At 34.5% G+C, this 15503-nt stretch overlaps 2 long non-coding RNA genes across 2 annotated transcripts in view; both read right to left on the bottom strand.

The window, feature by feature from the left end:
- The window catches only part of LOC121236808, an 89799-nt gene that overhangs the window by 14769 nt on the left and 59527 nt on the right, over positions 1 to 15503 (bottom strand). The gene's annotated exons all lie outside the window — the stretch shown is intronic.
- LOC121236807 lies at positions 2954 to 3458 on the bottom strand. Its single transcript, XR_005934812.1, has 2 exons — positions 3310 to 3458; positions 2954 to 3228 (listed from the first exon to the last, which is right to left on the bottom strand). It is a non-coding gene; the product is annotated as an uncharacterized LOC121236807 (long non-coding RNA).

Below are 15503 nucleotides of genomic sequence, written 5' to 3'. Positions count from 1 at the left end.
TTTCAAGTTGATGTCTTCTAAGCTGCCTATATTAATTCGATGGCATCCTCCTCCTGCTGGCCGAATAAAGTTAAATATAGATGGAAGTTGTATTGGCAACCCTGGTGCGATGGGAGCTGGTGGCATCTTTCACGATCATCATGGTAAGTTTTTGGCTGCTTACTCTAATTATTTTGGTTATGGGACGAATAAGAAAGCAGAATTATTAGGATTGTTGGATGGCTTGAGGTTTACAAAATCCTTTGGTTTCCTTAATCTTGATATTGAGATGGATTCTATGTTGGTTATAAAATGGTTGATGGATAAGAGATGCTCAGTATGGTATTTGGAAGATTTTTGGGAAGATATTCAAGATTTGTGTAGAGGGATGAATGTAAAGTTTCAACGTATTTATCGGGAAGGAAATTATTTGGCAGATTATCTTGCAAAAATAGGTGCGGAAGGATTGTTGGCTCATTGGGAGGTTTATGGTGATATTCTGAAGTTGTTAAGAGGATTTTTAACTGAAAAACTTGGACTTTCTCACCTTCGTACATAGTTTGGTTTATGTATTGGATTTTATTTGAGTCTTGATGGGTGTTTATTGTATAGATTGGATTATAATAAGTTAGTTTTATGATGTAATTACGGTTTCCCTCCACCAAAAGTGAGGATTTCAATAAATCTTTGATGGTACCATCCTCCTCCAAAAAAAAAAAAAAAAAAATCGATTTGACGTCACGATTATGGTACCTTAATATGGCCTTAGGCCCTTAAGTAATTATAAATTTGACCGTTCGGCAATGATAAATGGTACTTAAATATATTTATATATATATATATATTATTACTTTCTACCTTAGACTACGCTATTTGTGAATACAAGATGAAGATTAATGTGCTTAGCTAAAGACCATATATATTGATCATCATTAATAGTACTGCTTGGATATATATACAAGTACTCAATTTATAACTAATCTAACTTGATTAAATGGTTATTTTTAGTACCGCGTCATGTTGTTTTCTCAACACAAGCGGTTTACATTTATGTTTATAGTTGTCAAATATATCAAGAACTAGACTCTCTAATTTACACAGTGTTATTATAAATATAAAGTTTTAAGACATTTTTCAGGCATGAAGTTGGATGGAATGTTCACATTTGCTAAACAACCGCTGAAGAGCTTGGGAATTAACCTTGCATACGGGTGGACGGATGGACCCAGAATAGTAATTTGATGCATGCATGCTTTCGAAGTTGGTAGAACGTTTGGTTTCTCTTATCAAGTATTACGTCTAATTAATTAATTTGGTGGTTTAAATAATACAATTAATTATTTCCAGATGAAAGAGGTTTTAGACAACTAATTTCAAAGTAAATGAAATTATATGCCAGGTACATAATTTCCGAAGTAAGAGATTTGCTCTTTATCATCAATACATGATAAAATGCCATATGCAAATTATTTTGAAAATATCGTCAACATGAAATTAGGTAACATTCCATATCATTTTATTGCTGACTGGAAATTACACTGAACCTGAAACCATGATGCCCCATTTTGGGTACACACACACACTTACTTTGAAAATTATACATCCACGGACTTTTTAGATATATCATCCACCATACTAAAAGGAATATAGCTTTGTAGTTGAAGTATCTTAGATCAGTACTACAAAAGCTCTACGATGAAACCATTTTTCTTCTATTTGTCGTGCCTGCTGTGAACATTTCCCTGCCTATCGTCAGGTGAACTGTGAAGAATTCTTCGAATTTCATCACTACCATCATGGCTTACAATCTGATCCACTCAAGGCAAGATTACGTAAATAATCGACTGAAGGAATCAACTTGATACTATTATTGATTCTTTAAGGTTAATTATATGTTAATATTACAAACCGTGTTGAAGAAATCCGGTACCGATTTCACGGGGAGCAACATTCCCCGCAAGAAATAGAAATGCCATCAAGTAAAATGCAAAGGTGGTGGTAGAAACCTTGCAATAAGCCATTTTGGGAATATTGGGGGAATGCGCACCTTCGATCCCTTATATAGCATTTAATGACCTGATGAGGTATATGTAATTAGGAGGACTCAAGCTTGGAATTGGTCTTAGTTAATGCTTGATGTATAAAGACTCAAACTTTGAATTGGTCTTGCAGGAAGCCCACGACTTTTAGCTCTAAACGGGTGTGGAAACACTGAGAATAAGAAGCCAAATGTCCACTGAGAATATGAATTTTGGAAGTTGAAATAGTTATATTATTTTTTGTATTTTGTTTAAAAATTTATGAAAGTTGTAATAATTATATAACGATTAAATGAATAATTTGAAATTTTGAAATTGAAAAATATTTTTTATTTGAATGATATTTAAAAAATATATATTTAAAAATATTCAAAAATATTACAATAAAGTCTCAGCTTCCGAATTCTTTTTCGTTTGACTGGTTTAAAGAACAAAAGTGAGTTCTCACCTGCAGCAGTAATAAACAACGCATTAACTTTGTCATATCCATTAATTTTGTCAAATTCATCAGGACTACTTACTCCAATATCCATTTTGTCAAAGTCGTGGTTGATTTTCATTGGAATATCAACATTTTTCACCGCCTTAACTGGTGCACCACAGCCTTGATGGTCTTCTAAATCTGTGTTCCAAGTGTAGAAGCTATCAAAGTAGTAAATGGATGAGTTCCATAGTCATTTCCATAGGGACAACAATGTTCATGAAGAGCAACCATGTAATGAGTTGCGCTTGTGTGAGGAACTTGTTTGTGCAAGAGCTATTTACACAACTAAGAAGAGAAACCAGAAAAGTATGTTTGTGTACTGATATGGAGTGTATTAATGAAGAATGGTTAAGATTTTTTCTCTATTTTTCTTAAAGAATGATTTTCTTAATGCTTGTAAATTAAAAGAAATGAGAAAAGAAATGAATGCTAGAGAAATGGATGTAAGGAATTAGAAATTTCAGAAAAATTAACACCAAAAGACAATATATCAAACACTTGAGCTGCAGATAGGGCCTCTTTTTTATCCAACTTTTAGTTAATTTTAAGAGGTGCTAAATCTCAATCATCAATCCAGTCAAGGAATCGATTATTGGAAAATGAAAAGTTTACATTCGGACATGCACCATTTCTTTAAAAGCCTTCACTATATTACCAATCAAAATCACAATAGCAACTGATCGAAGGAAACCTTGATAAATTCAAGCCTTTGTTGTGCCATTACGTCTACAACAGAGCAAGAGCAAGAAAGTCCTTCAATTCTCAACTCAAAATCTAATTTGCAGCAAAGTAAAGAAAAGCTCATACCAACAGAAATTTCATTAACCCAAAGCCCAAATCAAACCTAGACACTCTCCACAACTCAAGCTACAAAGTTAGCCTAACATCATCTTTCCAGAGAATAGAAATTAAAACAGATAAAACTAAAACTCATAGAAGGGTTGCTAGGCGCATAAACAAAGCTGCGATAGAAAAAATAATCTCAGAAAAACAACCACCCTTTCAGCGTGATTTTATTTTCTTTTATATCTCCTGGCCATGCTGCTTGTGCCCCTTTCCCCTGGGATTTCTACTCCCTTTCAACACTTGAGGCCACATGCCATCGTGCCCTTCGTCCGTGCGTGAATCTGTCCAGCCTTTGATTCTAACTAGCAAGCCCAGCGTGTAGCAAGATTTACGTACCCTTGCACCTTGCATTTCCACTCCCCAATTGTTTCGTAACTTCATGTCGTGCTTTGTGCTTTTCGATCGTGCCCCACGTTCCAGTGCATTCCCTTTCAGCCCTAAGCATGTGGTCCTCTCATTCTTCTTTCAGCCAGTCCAATTGGTAGACCTTTTTCAAAAATGCCCTACATCAATTGGGATTAAGTGTTCACAATGCGAGGGGTAAAACTCAGATATTAATTCTGATGTGGCTTAACAGCTGCATTATAAATCCTTTTAAGTGCGAAACTTTGGGATTTAACATTGAGTCACGTACTAAAAACTACTGCATAGTTAAGTGCTTAATTCATTTTTTGTTAAACAATTTATTCACTTTAACAACTTAATCATGTAGTGTTTTGACACTTTATCACACCCCCTAACTAGCTTCTTGTTAGTCTCTAGCAAGTAATGCGATTAAAAATGAAGGACCCTAGAGTGAGCCACTGAACTCAAAATTCTCTACAAAAGATCAAATCATATTGAGGTCTTGGGCATTAGAATGTAATTAGGTTAGTTTATAGCTCAACACAAAGGCTTATAAAATTCTCAAGAACTCAAACTAAGGGAATGTATTTAAGCTGCAAATTTTTCTGTTCACATCGAGCTATGATAGTAGTGAGGTTAGTAAGGCATGCATCAAACGAATTACCATAGATTGGGAAATCATCCATAAACACCTCCAAGATATGCTCAACCATGTCACTAAAAATACTTAACGTGCATCGCTGAAATATGGTGGGTGCATTACAAAGTACAAAAGGGCATTTTCCTAAATGCAAAAGTTCCAAACGGGCAAGTGAAAGTAGTTTTTTTCTTGGTCTTCAGGGGCTATTTCAATTTGATAATATCCTGAAAAACCATCGAGAAAACAATAAAAACTGTGGCCCACAACTCTTTTCAAAGTTTGGTCTACAAAATGGTAATGGAAAATGGTTCTTTCTTGGGACAGCATTTAGTTTCTTAAAATCAATGCACATGCGCCATCCTGTGGTGGTCCTAGTTGGGATTAACTCAACCTTTTCATTTTTCACAGCTGTAATCCCAGATTTCTTAGGAACTACTTGAGTAGAACTTACCGATTGACTATCCGAGATGGGATAGATGATACCTACATCCAAGAGCTTCAAGACTTCATTTTTAACCACCTCCTTCATCATAGAATTCAACCTCCTTTGCATCTCTCGAGTTGGTGATGAATTTTCCTCCAGGAAAATTCGATGTGTGCAAATGGTGGGCTGATTCCTTTAATGTCAGCAACCGACCATCCAAGTGCTCCTTTATGTTGCTTGAGGACCTGTAGGAGTTGCTCCTCTTGTTCAACTAACAAAGAAGATGAGATAATACATAGAAAAGTGTTAGTTGGCCTAAGAATAAACATATTTCAACAATTCAGGTAGTGGTTTCAAAATCGAAGATGGAGGGACTTTGTCCGATGGTTGTTGGTTTATGGATTGAAGTGGCAGGTCTTTAAATTTGAGTTGCCACAATGAGTCCATTTTGCTACCTGCACCAGAATTTACTACATTAGTATCCAACAACTCGATATTTTCTAAAGTTCTAGGTAAAACATGTTCCATTTGACTCTCTTGCTCTAATAAAAAAAATTCTTCAGCAAGTAAAGATTCCAAACAATTCACTTCCTGGGGTTCTTTCAAATCTTGTGGCTACCTAAAAGTGTTGAACACATTTAATTCCAACTTCATATTTCCAAACATCAATTTAAGGATGCCACTTCGACAATTTATCAAAGCGTTGGAAGTAGCCAAAAATGGCCTCCTTAAAATGACGGGTGCCTGAAAAATAGAATGAGAAGTTAATTGAACATCTAATACCACAAAATTAGCGGTATAAGAAAAGTTATCCACTTGCACCAACACATATTCTACTACTCCCCTAGGCTTTTTAATTAAATAGTTGGCCAATTGCAAGATGATAGAAGTTGGTTTCATCTCCCTTAAACCAAGTTGTTCATAGGAATTGTAAGGAAGCAAATTAACAGTAGAACCTAAGTCTAGTAGTGCTTGGCCTATTTTGGAGCTTCCTATAACACAAGCTATTGTTGGAGAACTTGGATCTTTATACTTAGGAGGATTATTGGATTGGATAATGGCGCTGACTTATTCTGTGAGGAATGTCTTCTTTTGCACATTAAGTTTTCTTTTAACCGTACACAAATCCTTCAAAAATTTGGCATATGTTGGGATTTACTCAATGACATCAATAAGAGAAATGTTAATGTGCACTTGTCTAAAACTGTCTAAAATCTCATCATGATGTTTATCTTTATGTAAAGGAACCAATCTTTGAGGAAAAGGTGTCGGAGGAGTTACTTTTGGTTCCAAAGAAACATCAACATCAGAATTTTTACCTTGTGCATTGGAAATAGAACTTTCACCTTTCTTGCCAGCTTCATTACTTAATGTATCAACCTCCTTACCACTACAAAGAGTTTTTATGGTCATGCAAGTCTTGACATTTGCTTCAGAAGATGATGAAGACTCTATGACAGCAATTTGGACTTGAGGATTTGGTTGGGATTGAGATGAGAATTTTCCTATCTCTTGTGCATTCACGGTTGTGTTCAGCTTGATCAAATTATTCCTTATGTCATTGATAGCTAGAGAAGTTTGGTTATTTAAGGTGGTTTGACTTTGCATGAACTGTTGAAGGGTGGCGGCCATTTACTGAAATGGGTCAACCATGGGTTTTCTAGGTGCTAGAATTTGTGCATTTTGCTAGGTGTGAATTGAATATTGAGGTGCACCAGCTCCCAGATGTGCTGAACTCGTGGGATGATGAAGTTAGGGTAGTTTCTCCAACTTGCATTATAAGTGTTAGAATATGATGTAGAAAAAGGCTTAGAAATTATGTTAACTGGGTGAGAAGCATCAAACAAGACTTCCTTAAAGGCTAGAATAGTAGGACACTCGGATGTTGCATGACTAGTATCCTCACAAATGGTACATTTTTCTCGTTTTGGAATACCCTAAATTTCATGCACTTTCTTTAACTCAATTGCCTCCAATTTTTTCGACAATAAGATAAATTTGGCTTGCAAATCGTCCTCCCCATTCAAAACATATTTACCTCCCCCACTCAAGGTCCTCAGAGGTTCAGTTCGATCATAAACGCAAGAAGTGCCCCATGATTGAGCGTTTTCAGCCAAGTAATCAAAATAAGCAAATTCCTCTCCCGGTCACTGTTAAAAAACTCTACATTACAAATGGTTTCGACAAATTGTTGCATCTTAGGCATTAAAGCTTCAATAATAATAATAATAATAATAATAATAATAATAATAATAATAATAATAATAATAATAATGCGCCAATCCTCGTAACCATGGTGTGGACAAACATTTAAAAGATCATTGAACATTTCCCAACTTTGGTAAAAAGTCTCACTTTCCTTTTGAGCAACATTCATGATTTGTCTCTTTAAAGCATTGGTGCATTGGGAAAAACTTTTTCAAAAATTCAGCTTGCATTTCTTGCCATGTTCCAATGCATCTTGGCCTCAATGCATTTAACCATGTTTTTGCTTTATCTTTCAAGGAAAATGTAAACAACTTTAGTCTAAGAATCTCCTCATTGTAGGTTTGATCAATGAATATAGAACAAACCTCTTCAAACTCTTTGATATGAAGGTAAGGGTTCTCAAATTCCATGCCATGAAAATGTGGAATCAATGAGATCATTCCAGGTTTGAAATTAAAGTGATTTGCATTCAAAGGTTGGATTATGCATGAGGGTGTGTTGATTCTGACAGGTTGTAAATAATCTCTGAGTGTCCTATCCTGATTTACCATGTCCCTATCATGATGCTCATTTTCAACCATGTCGCTATGAGTGTCAGATGATGATTCAAGAGAAAGGGATGCAGAGTTAAAGGATGCTAGTGATTCTGTCCTAACCAACCGAAATGTTTGGTCTCTTGTCCAACTAGTCATACAAACAAGAGCAGAAAATTAAGGAAAACGTAAGACAAACAGAAAAAATAAAATAAAAAGAATGTCATCTAAGCTGTGAAGAGGTTCACAGTACTACAAACGTCTTCTTAATAGCAAGGGAATGCTCTGATAAACACCAGTTGTTCCCGACAACGGTGCCACAAACTTGATAGTCTTCTAAATTTGTCTTCCAAGTGCAATAGCTATCAAAGTAGTACATGGATGAGTTCCATGGTCATTTCTACAGGGACAACAATGTTTGTGAAGAGCAAGCATGTAATGAGTTGCGTTTGTGTGAGAAACTTGTTTGTGCAAGAGCTATTTACACATCAAATAAGAGAAACCAGAAAAGTATGTTTGTGTACTGATGTGGAGTGTATTAATAAAAAATGGTTTAGATCTTTTCTCTATTTTCCTTAAAGAATGATTTTCTTAATGCTTGTAAATTAAAAGAAATGAATGCTAGAAAAATGGGTGCAAGGAATTAGAAATTGCAGAAAAATTAACACCTAAAGATAATATATCAAACACTAGAGCTACAAATAGAGCCTATTTTTTATCCAACTTTTAGTTAATTTTCAAGGGTGCTAAATCTCAATCATCAATCCAGTCAAGGAATCGATTATTGGAAAATGAAAAATTTACTTTCGGACATGCACCATTTCTTTAAAAGCCTTCACTATATTACCAATCAAAATCACAATAGCAACTGATCGAAGGAAACCTTGATAAATTCAAGCCTTTGTTGTGCCTTTATGTCTACAACAGAGCAAGAGCAAGAAAGTCCTTCAATTCTCAACTCAAAATCTAATTTGCAGCAAAGTAAAGAAAAGCTCATACCAACAGAAATTTCACTAACCCAAAGCCCAAATGAAATCAAGACACTCTCCACAACTCAAGCTAGAAAGTTAGCCTAACATCATCTTTCCAGAAAATAGAAATTAAAACAAGTAAAACTAAAACTCATAGAAGGGTTGCTAGTCGCATAAACAAAGCTACGATAGAAAAAATATTCTTAGAAAAACAACCACCCTTTCAGGGTGATTTTTTTTCCTTTTATATCCCCCCTAGTCGTGCTGCTTCTGCCCCATTCCCCTGGGATTTCTACTCCCCTTCGGCACTTGAGGCCACATGCCATTGTGCCCTTCATCCGTGGGTGAATCTACCTAGCCTTTTATTCCAACCAGCAAGCCCAACGTGCAGCAGGATTTACATGCCCCTAAAGCTTGCATTTCCACTCCCCAATTGCTCCGTAACTTCATGTTGTGCTTTATGGTTTTCGATCGTGCCCCACGTTTCGACGCGTTCCCTTTCAGCCCTAAGCATGTGGTCTTCTCATTTTTCTATTAGCCAGTCCAATTGGTAGGCCTTTTTAAAAAATGCCCTACATCAATTGAGATTAAGTGTTCACAATGGGAAGGGTAAAATTGAGATATTAATTCTGATGTGGCTTAACAGTTACATTATAAATCCTTTTAAGTGTTAAACATCAGGATTTAATATTGAGTCAAGTACTAATAACTACTACATAATTAAGTGCTTAATTTATTTTTGGTTAAATAATTTATTCACTTTACCAACTTAATCATATAATTTTTTTGACACTTTATCAAACCTAAAGTCAGCTACTTGATCTAGGTGAGACTCTGACTTAAAACCATTATCTTGTGGAAAAGACGTTTGACACGTGTATTATTATTGAATGTAGAAAGCTGATCCCAAACCAATGACTAATTAAAGCGAAAGACAACAATTTCAAATAAAATTGACGCTGTATTAAATCGCCACAATTTTTTTCAAAGTTTTATATCAACTTTTAGGGTTCAATTCGGATATTCCATCTCGGAATGACATCACGCCAACTAACTTTTTTTGGTTCGGTGCCGAAACGTTTCGTTCATAAATTGCATAAACTTTGACCTCAACCCTAGTTTGTTTTTCAATATATTTCATCTCATATTGTCTCATCTAATTATTATAATTTTTTTAAATTCTCACACAAAGTAAAATATAAAATTCAACTTTTTCAAATCCAAAAATAATAATAATATTAAAAATATATATTATAACAATATCTTATTCAATTTTTAATTTTTATCTTAATTCATCTCACTTCATCTCCTGTCCAAACTTTGACTGACGAAAGTTGAGACTTACACAAATACAACTTTCATGATAAGCCATTTTAAAAAGTCTACTTTTCTTTTCTTATAGGGTTACATATAAATTTAGATCATGTAATTTTCCTAAATTTCTCTTTATACTTTTCAAATGAACTTTTTTATTCTTGTAATTGTAAGAATCAGTAAATTGGTGTTTCTGTTAGGATTCTATTAATAAATCATTATAAATAAGACATAAACACAAATGACAAGATGACACGTGCAAGTTACTTATAAATCTTGTGTACTAAAATTGAAAAAAAAAATGAAGAACTAGTATTAAAGAACAAAAAATATTATACTAAAAAATCTAAAATATAACAAAACAATAATAAAAAATAACTTTATTTCAAAATAAATAATTAACACAAAGAGTTATGCTACTTATAAGTTTGGTGTATTACGTACAATTGTCAAACCTCTTTTAGTTATAAAGAAATTTTGGGTCTGTTTAGATAATGAGATGAGGTCACCTCTGTATCCAAACAGACCCTAAAACTCTATATATTAGTTGATGTGAAATGTCTTTATATTCTCCACATCAATAATGCATCTTGGTATATCAAAATATAGGCTTGCAAACAGAGTCTTTCTAATACAAAAACAAGTGGTTGTGGCCATCCCAAAAATGGATAGTGAGGGGAGGGTCACTACAAGAGAAATGGTTTTTTGAGACAGAAAATTGTCTCAAAAAATCCCAATTTGATCCCAAAAAAGTTTTGGAGACGAAAAATTTTCATCTCTAAAAGACCGTCTCACAAGGTTTTTGGAGATGAAATTCAATTTTCGTCTCAAAAATCCACATTTAGGAATGAAATTTGGCAGAACCAGTCGAAACTGTTCAAACGAGAATTTTTTTTTAGACGAACCAATTTTGTCTCAAAAAATTGTTCGAATGAAATATTTCTCTGTTTGAACCATCCCATCTATTTGAACAAATTAAGATTTTTATTCGAACAAATAACCATATTTGATCTTATTCGAACGAACAGAGTGTTCAAACCAATAAATTTTGTTCGAATATAAATTATGTTCGTTCAAACTGTATTTCTCGTTTAGCGTTTAAATTGGTTATTTTTTGTTCAAATGAGTTTTTTTTGTTTGTTCGAATGGATTTATAGATGGTAATTTACAATTTGAACGGTATTAATCATACAAAATAGAATTTAATTAATTAAAAATACCATACTAGTATAGCACAAATTGTAATTCAAACATCAATTGTTCAAATGTTTTGGAACATAATAATAGAATGATAATGAAAGAAAAAATAAATTTTAAGATTGTGGTGATTGTATAGAGTTTTGGAACATAATTGACTGCAATTGTTCAAGCACAGTTTTTTGTGCCTCTGTCCCCAATCTCCTCTGCATGTTCTCTTCTAATCTCACCCCAAGATCTACTGCTTGATCTAATTAGGTCAGTAACTCTTTTTCCTTAGACCTCAATCGTTCTATCTCAAGTGTTGCTTCCTCTAATTCCTTAGTCTTGTTGTCATTCGATCTGACTCGAGAAGAGGATGATGATGCTAAGGATGGCTTCACACAACGTTCTAAACTCCTCAAATATCCAGAATGTGATCCAAAAACTTGAGAAAAGATCTGAGCATCGCTGACAAATGATGCATTTGATGGATCTGCAACAGTTTCCTTAAGAGATATCATCTTGTCCTACAAAAACAAAAGCATTAAAGTTAGTATAAGTAACAAAAATATTTTGTCACAATGGAGTTAAAGAAACTTAACCTTACATAATTACCTCTGCTTCGGGACTGGTCTAAACACTATCACGATTTTTATGTGATTTAGCATGCAATTAGGTCAGATCATAGTCAGCATGACTTTCTTCTTTCTGCAAAAGGAAAATCTATATTAGAGCTTAAATCAAAAAAGTGTATTATATATTAATATTTAACAAGGACTAGAATAACATACCATTTTGTTAGACAAATGATGAAAAGATCGAGAACCCGCATGATGGTGTATCATTAAATTTGATCTATTTACTTTGTTTATAGTACTCCGTTGCTAAAAAAAATATTATGCCTATATGTTTAATACATCTATCATATACTATTAAAAAAAGATAGCAGCGAAATTACCTGATAAGCAGGATCTTCAAATATATCACAAACTTTTTCCCATTCGTTTGGTGACATTGCTTAGAATGGATTTTGGCACGCCTCTATTGTAGTACTGAACTTCTTATAGTATGCATGACATCAACATTTGTCCCTCCGAAATGCACTCGACATCAGTTCGTCAACTGTTAATCGATCCTCTCTTCGGCCAAAATTAAGCTTAAATTCATCCTTTAAAAAATTATAAACAATTAGTATAAATACAAAATAACTTGAAAGTAACATATTATATACACAATTGATTAAGATGTAGGTTATTACTGAGCAACAAATTTTGATGTGGTCTTTCACATGTGAGTAAGCGTATCAACATAGGAAGCAAGCCATGCTACCAAATCTCTGGAGTCACCGGTGTGACCATCAAGAATATCAACTTTAATTTTACCCACTTTCCTTACTTTCTCTATGCAGACAACCCTAGTAGGGCCTTTACCTCGGCGTTGGCTTAAACTAGCTATATATATAGTAATTAAAGCATGTATTTTAATTAAATTATTTTATTATATATATTACTTAAATTGAGCATAAAATGAGGTATTTAATTTGATAAAATACCTTATTCTGGGTCTAGTGATGTTGGCTCACTATTCAAGGTAGGTGAACCACATTGAGAGTCAATAATGGATGGGAATGGCGCATGTGTTGCTTTGTGTATGGGAGACTTATCCATTTGAAATTGTAACAAATCATTATTCAAACAAACGTTATGGAAATTTATAAGAATAATACTTACAAAAGTTCATGTTTGAAATTCATTCATTTTCCGTTTTGCTGGACTAGTCGCCTTCATTCTCACTAGACACTTCAGTTGATTCATCTTCTTCCGATATTTTACCATCAATTACTTCGAGTTGAACATCTTCTCTACGCAATGAGACCATATCATATTGGCTTAGATCAACAAATAGATTGATGCCTACTTCATTTTCTTGATGTGCTTCTTCATTTGCTAGTGATGGGCACCAACATGGACCTAGTCTTAAAGATCCTTTGCAAGTTTCAGATGAGCCAATTACGAGGTCAAGAGCCAAGAACATCAAGGAGGCAATGCAAGCATTGATGCAATCCACTTGGGACGGGTTTAGTAAGAACCCAATATTTAAGATGGGCTTGAAGGATAACCTAGATTATATTAAAATCTAGACCCATTGAGAACCTGTCTCAAGAACCCAGATTACAAGGAGGAACTCCACAAAAGTTGTGGTTTACCTTTGATAAGTTCAATCAAGAACAAGAAGAGATAAACTCAACTCATAATGAATAAATTCATCAAATTTCATAAAATTTCTTAACATGAGCCTACAAAGAGTATTTAAAGGAAAACCTAATTAAAACCCTAACCAAAATAAATCCCCATCTTCCAAAAATCCCCCTTGAGTGAATAGCGCCGCGTCTACAGTGCGGCTACATAATTTCTTGAAACCCTAGTTCAATAAAATAATAACTTTCCCAACATGCCCTTACATAAGCCCCCCATAAGTCCTTCTAATAATAAACCCAATTATTCTAAACTAATTCCTATAACTAATAAAATAAGCCCCTTTAATGAATTAAACAAGTTGAAAGCCTTCAAGTGCCCAAAGCTTTTAAGTCATGTTGTTGCCTTCTTCCATAACTTATCAAATGAATCAAAACTGGATCTTCATCCTTCAAGCCCAAAACCACAACCTTTGTCGCGTTCCTCCTTGTAATCTGGGTTCTTGAGACAGGTTTTCAACGGGTCTAGATTTTAATATAATCTAGGTTCTTGTAACGAGTTCTCAATAAGTCTAGGTTCTCTATCAATTGACATGATTTTGGCTTTCTTAGGGAGTTTTCAAATTGATTGTAGGTTCAAGGGATTCCATTCCCACGGGTTCATATCAGCTAGACTATCAACTTCTTCATGTGGTTTGTCTGCCTCTGGAATGTAATCATATACATTTCTTGGTGCAAACTTCTCCACTACCCGCCATGGGTTTCAGTACTCCAGATCATCTAAATAAAAAACTTGATTCGCTTGGCAAGCGAGAACGAAGGGATCATCCTCATACCATGTGTGAGATATATTGACACTCACAAAATAATCATCGTTACGCACTTCCAACCTAAGATTTGAGACATCCCACCAATTACATTTAAACAACCAGACCATATATCCAACCACGTACTTTAACACTGTGATATCTTCCACAGTTTTGTAAAAGTCAATGTTATCATTCTCATGGCTTCCTTCGACTACAACCCCACAATTTTGAGTTTTCCTCGTTCTCTATAAGTTATGTGAAATCTATATCCACGCACTAAACATCTTAAGTACTGAATGGCCTGCCTAGATAGACCACATGCCAAAGCATACAGTTCTGGTGAGATTTCTTCAGAATTTTCACCATATTTTGATACAATCTACATCAATAAATATTATTATATAGGAAAAAAGTGGAGTTTAGTGGTATGAAGCTCGTATTATAAAATAGGGCTTTACAGTAATACCTTATGTTCAAACCACAAGATAAATTCTTCTTCATGCGTCTTTTCTACCTTAGTTACACCATTCGTGTGAAGTAGTTGTATATGTTCGCTGCGCATGTTGTTCATGTGAATGGTTAATTTGTATCAAGTTATACTACATTATTATACATGGACTAGAAGATAATATTGATTTAGACGATCATCACTAACTTCAAGTAGTGGTGAATCTCTGGGCAATTATTCAAGACATACCATCGAGCACTTTCAAACTCTTGTGCGCCTAAGGGACGTACTGTCTAGGAAAACACAGTAAATGTTGATGAGACTCTCATCTCTCGTCCACCTTTATAATTTCAGTCTGGTCTTGTAAATCTAGTATCAACCACACAGAAATACATTGAACAAAAGGTATGCCACTCATTATCAATGTATGACTGCAATCGAATCTTCTAGATGAGTTCATTCACCACAGATCGCTTAAGTTTTCTAAAAAAACATTCAATAGGATACATTCATCTATACTGAACCGGGCCAGTGACTAAAGCTTTATGAGGTAGGTGCACAGCCAAATAAACCATTACATCAAAGAATGAAAGTGGGTACAAACTCTTCAACTTGCATAATATTACTGCAATGTCAGCTTCCATTTTTAACAGTGCATCAACTTTCAATGTTCTACTACAAATATCTTTGAAAAATCCCCATAATTCTATGAGAGCTATACTAACATCTCTAGTAAGTTTTCCACGCACACCAATCGGCAACAGACGTTGCAGAAATGCATGACAGTCATGACTCTTAAGACCAGTTATCTTCCAATCATGTGTTTGAACACATCTTGACATGTTTGAAGCATAGCCATCGGGTAGTTTGATTGTCATGAACCAATTATAAAATTTCTTTCTCTCATCATTTGAAAGTGTATACCATCGATAGGCATATAAGCTGACGACCCATTATCATGCAAATGCAACTCCGGTCTTATCCCCAACTCCATCAATTCTTTACGAGAGTTAATTGTATCTTTTGTCTTCCCTTCTATTGACATCAGAGTGCCCAATATATTCTCACATATATTTTTCTCAATGTGCAT

Source organism: Juglans microcarpa x Juglans regia, chromosome 6S (assembly GCF_004785595.1).
Source record: "Juglans microcarpa x Juglans regia isolate MS1-56 chromosome 6S, Jm3101_v1.0, whole genome shotgun sequence".
Classification (NCBI taxonomy): Eukaryota; Viridiplantae; Streptophyta; class Magnoliopsida; order Fagales; family Juglandaceae; genus Juglans; species Juglans microcarpa x Juglans regia.
This window is presented reverse-complemented; position numbering and strand designations above follow the sequence as displayed.